Here is a 7217-nt window from a genome sequence, read left to right on the forward strand (position 1 = left end):
GGAAGGGTCATCACCACCTACCGCCAACTCTTGGGCTAGTATTTTAGCAACGAATAGTGGGATTGACCGTCACATTATAACGCCCCCACGGCTGAAAGGGCGAGCATGTTTGGTGTGAACTCGCGACCCTCAGATTGCGAGTCGAGTGCCCTAACCACCTGGCCATGCCGGGCCTCCCAAAAGGTGTCAAATTATTACAGTTAACATGAGACAAGACAAACGAGAGAGCTTAGCAACTCTGAAGGTATTTCTTTTTGCTTAGGACAGTAAAAAAAGACTAAGCTTACCACGTCAACTCTGACAGACTACTAGGTGATCAATCTTCAACGATTTTGTGAATGAAGATATTTACTTACGAAGGTAGAAGAAGTTGTGAAGTCAACCGAAACACGAGATTACGGGCTATATATAAGACTGTAATCGATAATAAAAGTAATTATTCTTGTAAAATATTTTAATTCTTCGATGGGTTTAAACTTTCACAACTGGTTCTTATAATTTTTATTATGCAGGAAGAAAATGATAAAACCGAATTCTCGTATTACCGTAACGAAGGACGCGACGAAAATAATAAATCTAAATTTCTATTACGAATTATAATGAAGAGTAGTACAAAATGATGGCAGAAACAAATCGTTAGTTTTTTTTTTTTTTTTACTTCCAGGCTGCTGTAATAGGATGATTTAATGACGTTTATTTATATACTTTTTTTGTGAAAAACTAGTTATGAGAAATCGTGATTAACAAATATGTTATTTCAAATCGTTTAAACAATACAAATGAAAAATAGTTTTTTTGAACTGGTGTAGTTTTCATGAAAAGAATTGCTAAGCAAAATAGCTTGATTGAGCAAGTTTATTTCCTACAGAGAAAGAATGATAAAGGGAATACAGTGTTTCATTAGTGTGGAACTTCTGTGAATAAAATAAGGTTACATCTGCACTTTCATACAAAAAGACTAATTGTTTCAAGCTCATTATTTTAATACATTGAAATTCAATACAACCTAAAGCTATACCCTGTTGATAATCAAAGAAATAATTCAAGTTAATGATAGATTATCAAGGAGAGAATGTTTAAATAAAAAGTGATTATTTTTACACTTCTTATAAATATATGTGGTTCAAGTGAAACCTCGCTTACATTTTCTCATGTGTTTTAAGTTAAAAGTATGTATTTATTCTGTATAACGAAAAGCGTGATTATTCAGAACTCGTTGGATTAAATAAAAGTGTTAACCAATCTCATCAATGATTCATTACTTGACAAAGTTGGTGCTCTAACCAAGAGCGTCAGTTACAAAGTTGGTGCTCTAACCAAGAGCGTCAGCTATAAAGTTTGGTGTTCTAATCAAGAGCGTCAGTTACAAAGTATGACATACATATTGAAAATAAGTATTTCTTATAGAAACACGATAGTATCTACGGTATACGCTGAGTTTACTAGATATAAAACGATGTGCTAAACTTGCAAGACATAAATGAATTATAATTTTGGTACGAGTTTCTTAGAATGACGGCTAAAAATTTATCATTTTTAAAATAAATAATAACGTGTGGATTTTTACGTTCTTAATTATTAAGAGAAATATACAGGCCATTTTTATTAGAATTCCCATGTGATTTCGATTTGGGCCAATTTTGCAGCGATAATATAGACTGAACCTGGCGTAGCATGTACTGGTTAAGTCTGAACCTGGCGTTGCATGTACTGGTCAAGTCTGAACCTGGCGTAGCATGTACTTGTCAAGAAAATTAATTGAAGCCATACTCTACGAACCGATTTGAGACAATACTAGCGTAGTGGATTGCTTGTATCAATGCTTTGGAATAGTCCTTGTCCATAAAAGTGGAAATGCAACAATGTGAGGTGGAAGAGTCCTCGTCCATCAAAGTGAAAATACAACATTGTGAGGTGGAAGAGTCCTTTTCCATCAAAGTGAAAATACAACATTGTGAGGTGGAAGAGTCCTTCTCCATCAAAGTGAAAATACAACATTGTGAGGTGGAAGAGTCCTTTTCCATCAAAGTGAAAATACAACATTGTGAGGTGGAAGAGTCCTTCTCCATCAAAGTGAAAATGCAACAATGTGAGGTGGAAGAGTCCTTCTCCATCAAAGTGAAAATATAACATTGTGAGGTGGAAGAGTCCTTTTCCATCAAAGTGAAAATACAACATTGTGAGGTGGAAGAGTCCTTCTCCATCAAAGTGAAAATACAACATTGTGAGGTGGAAGAGTCCTTCTCCATCAAAGTGAAAATATAACATTGTGATGTGTACCCAATCGGCAACAACTCTTCGGCACACTCTGGATGAAATCCTCCCTTCTAATAAAAGCAACAGGCCCAACCCAAATTAAAAGTACATTTCACTATCTCTAGTAGCTTGCACTTTTATAAAATGGTCAGGTATTCTCCAATCTTTTACTCTTGTGTCTGTGTAGAAAAGAGTGATGCACACGACTCATCAGGACATATTACACTCTTCCAGCCATTCACTGTCCACTCCAAGTACTGCTGAAGCTGTACTTTCCTGCTTGTACATAGGATAAAGAGTTTTAGGAATGGCTGTCGGTTGCCATGTACCAGTTTTTGCTGTGATAAGTTCTAACTTTTGTTGCAGTTTTTGAGCCTGCTCAATCATCTCACCCATCGGTTTTTCACTTATCTGATGGTAATCACAGCTGTTTTAGTGGCAAACGTATTTCTTTTCGATTGTCAGTGTTGATGTCTTCTGATGACACTTATCTTTGGAGGTCCGGTCATAGAAATGTAAATATTGATATCTCCTAATGACACTTGCCTTTGAAGATCCGGTCATAGAAATGTCAATGTTGATATCTTCTAATGACACTTATCTTTGAAGATCCGGTCGTAGAAATGTCAATGTTGATATCTTCTAATGACACTTATCTTTGAAGATCCGGTCGTAGAAATGTCAATGTTGATATCTTCTAATGACACTTATCTTCGAAGATCCGGTCATAGAAGTGTCAATGTTGATATCTTCTAATGACACTTATCTTTGAAGATCCGGACTTAGAAATGAAGTTTTCCAACGATGCTCTTGCTAGAAGGGCATCATCTGTTATGAGAGGCAATATGTTCTAGTTCTAACCCATGACCTTACAGAATATTTTGTGTCAGGAACTGGATGAAACTGTTTACACAATATACTGTATTATAAATAAGTCTTTAGACGTATTTTCACATATAATCTCATATTCAATCTTTCTCGTCTACTAAATTTTGATCATCAGTCCAGTAACTCTAACCATCGATCGACATTACACAAATAGCAGTAGCCACAAGTCTAGCCTTTTTCTGCTCAGATTGCTTAAAACTGACTGTTCATCTTGTGGAAAACATGGAATAGAATGCTCGCCAGGTTGAGGAGAAGTAACTTGCACCAAATGGAAAGGAAGCGAAGTAGTAGACGCTGGTGGAGGAGAGCTTTCATGGATTTTCTAGACTAAATATTAAACTGTGGCATATATCAAAATATTTACACTGTGTTACTTGTTTTGATCAGATATTTCCGATGATATATCACATGTGTGAGTTTTTAGAGAAACATTTGTTGAGATATTTTAACCGGAAGAGTTTTCTTATATTTCCTCCACATATAATTCTATATCTTCGATATGCTGTTTCAAAGTATTTTCTGGATACGAAGCAGTTGGAATTGTTTTCATTGCATTTACATATTATTAAGGCTTATGTGTTTGTAGTTAAGGACAAAGCTGCACAACGAAACACAATGTTTAGCGTTATAAGCCTTCAGACGTACCGCTGAGCTATTGATGGGCATATTCTTAAGGAAATATTATTAGTATATATTTTCAGATACTCGTATGTGTAGGCATTTTCTACATTTCATCGTGTTGGTTACATAAACCTTTTCCTTTTTGTTTCACTTTTATATACTGTCAAAATATTTATTTTTAAAGTAGTTTTCAAATGAGTAAAGATTTTCATATTTTGAAATATTAATATATTTTCGCCTTCTAGACTGAGTTTGATGCTTTGTTTAGCTATTTAGTAAATAGATCCAAACTGTAAGCATTATTCATACAGTGAGATCTTTAAAGGAGTTTACTTCATCTAACGATATGGCGCGGCATGGCCAGGTGGTTAGGGCGCTCGATTCGCAATGTGAGGGTCGTGGGTTCGAACCTCCGTCACACCTTTTAGCTGTGGGGGCGTTATAATGTGACGGTCAATCCCACTATTCGTTGGTAAAAGAGTAGCCCAAGAGTTGGCGGTGGGTGGTGATGACTAGCTGCCTTCTCTCTTGTCTTACACTGCTAAATTAGGGACGGCTAGCGCAGATAGCCCTCGTGTAGCTTTGCGCGTAATTCAAAACAAACAAACAAACAATATATATATATATATTGTTAGTCGCTAGATGAATTTACACGGGACCAATTGTTTCAGCCGAAAATACATTTATTTGTGAAATAAAGAAAGATTAAAAATATCTATCCACTGTTATAACTTCATAGTTTCTTTTTGCTTGATACTCGTTTTGTTTAAAGAGTACTTTTACTGGTTTTTGGTTTTGCTCATGAGTCCAAATGAAAGTAGTCTTGGCTGACAGTCATTGTTTCTGTGTTGAAATATCGAACGTCAACTCAAAGAGTCACAAAAAAAAGTTTTATCTAAAGCTCCGAGTTACTTTATTTCGATTAGATAAACTTGATTTTATTTACACTTAGGTACCGTATTTAGCCGCGCTTACACAAGAGAGACGTATCACATCAACACTGTGATCACTTAGGTACCGTATTTAGCCGCGCTTACACAAGAGAGACGTATCACATCAACAGTGTGATTTCAAGAATTTACTTGGATGACAAAATTTAGTTTTAGTTTTCTATGTTTTATGGCAACGTACAGGATTCGTAGTTTAAACTTCCTTTCCTTGGTTTTTACCAAGGAAAGCTTATATTCCTAATACCAAAGAGCAGGATTTTGATGCCGAAAGAAAGGTGAGATAAAGTGCATTTGAAAATTCTCTCAAAACAAGAATAGTGCATCTAAATAAAATTTCAGAGAAGGATATATATTCTGATATTCCTAGACAAAGAAACAAGAATATTAGATGCTTAATCTTTATAACACAGTCGACTTCTAGAAGCGTTGCAGATTCACAAAACCGTCTGCCTTCACTTTGGCTTGCGATTAAGCTGAAAATAAATCTCTAGTTTTTAGTATTTACTCAGAAAAAACGGCTGACCTCGTACTTTGTCCTGGACGTATGTCACGTTCACCTATTTTCTTGTTGTATTTTTGAATCTTTAAGTTGTACATCGTCTCACATTGGATGTCTTTATAAACAAGTACTCTCATAGTTCACGTATATAAACCTAATTTTCTGGAAATATTCCTTCTTATTGAAACCCACATGGACAAGTAATTATTAAATAATAATTCATACCAGGGTCTCCTTTTCCTTAGATAAAACTATCAAAACCATTTACTGTATGGATATATATATATATACTCTGAATAACTATTTATGTCAGTTTATTTGACGTATCCTGACATTAGATATACATTCATGTATATTAATGTTTTTGTTTGACTCACAAGCGATTTTTCACGGCTATGGAAACTGTCACCAGCTGTTTCACTCTAAGAACCGGTAACAACAAAATTTGTGTTCTATTGTTCTGCTGAAAATCACCATTCACTAACATTTAACGAAAGGAATATGGCTGAAAATCACTATTAACCGCCACTTGACATAAGGAATATGGCTGAAAATTACCATTCACTGACATTTGGCGAAAGGAATATGGCTGAAAATCACTATTAACCGCCACTTGACATAAGAAATATGGCTGAAAATCACCATTCACTGACATTTAACGAAAGGAATATGGCTGAAAATCACTATTAACTGCCACTTGACAAAAGGAATGTGGCTAAAAATCACCTTTCACTGACACTTGACGAAAGGAATATGGCTGAAAATCACTATTAACCCCCACTTGACAAAAGGAATATGGCTGAAAATCACCATTCACTGACACTTGACGAAAGGCATATAGTTATAATGAAATAATTAATGTATTCAGCATGCAGCTACGCTACTAATAGAACTAAAGATGGTTTTATTACAGGTCCTCTCGAGCAAAAGGTTGTAGAACTGTTGAATTTTTAATTGCACTCATATACATATATTCCTTGGTTGCAGCGCCTCCATTCCGATACAGCGACATCTGTACAGTATGTGTTATATGGTACAAAAATTCACAGTGTTTATTTTTTGACTATACTGTCTCTTGCACAAATGCACTATTTTTTGACACAGAGATTACACATGCTTACCGGAAAGCGGAGCTGTGGACAAACAACAACGTCAAAGAAGATATCACGTTGTTAAATTACTAGCGGACTCCTTGTCATGCTTCCTTAGGGAGTTAAATTCGTGGCTGAATAAACACAAGCAGTGGCTGAAACGTAGCCTGTTGAAAGCTTTGCTCCTTGAGCACTGGTAGGAAATTAAGTTACGTGCTTCAACCTAGATCAGGCCTATGTGATGCTTACAATCCAAATGGAATAACAGCATTTTATGGTCCTCCTGCCGACTTACTTCTTATGAACTTGGTACCTGCACGTCTTGGGTGACATCTAAACTTACCAGTATGTCTGAATAACGTTTTTGTTTCTTCATTTTCTACGCTGCATTATGTACGAGAAGTAGTTCGTACTTCGCTGTTTCTAAGAATAGTGTGTAGATATTTTTTGTTAGGCATGTGGTTAGAATTATTTATGCATTTAATCATTTTCAGAATAATTATGTAAGCGTACACTCGTCTTTAGAACAAAAAATTATAATATAAAGTATTATCTTTAATTATTTGTTCATAGTTTGGTTTTGAATTTCGTGCAGAACTACACGAAGGCTATCTACGATAGTCGTCCTTAATTTAGCAGTGAATGACTAGAGAGAAGACAGCTAGTCATCACTACCAACCGCCAACTCTCGGGCTACTCTTTTACCAATGAATAGTGGGATTGATCGTCACTTTATCGCGCCTGAAAGAGCGAGCAGGTTTGGTGGGATGGGGATTCGAATCCACGACCTGCAAATTGCAAGTCAAACGCTTTAACCCCCCCCCCCCCGGCCATGCCGGGTCAGATGGGATAAAGGTCGAATGAAGAAACTAATTAAATTGTTTCAAAAATGTAAGTCTTTCAAGGGGTAGA

This window comes from Limulus polyphemus, unplaced genomic scaffold (assembly GCF_000517525.1).
Source record: "Limulus polyphemus unplaced genomic scaffold, Limulus_polyphemus-2.1.2 Scaffold70, whole genome shotgun sequence".
Lineage (NCBI taxonomy): Eukaryota > Metazoa > Arthropoda > Merostomata > Xiphosura > Limulidae > Limulus > Limulus polyphemus.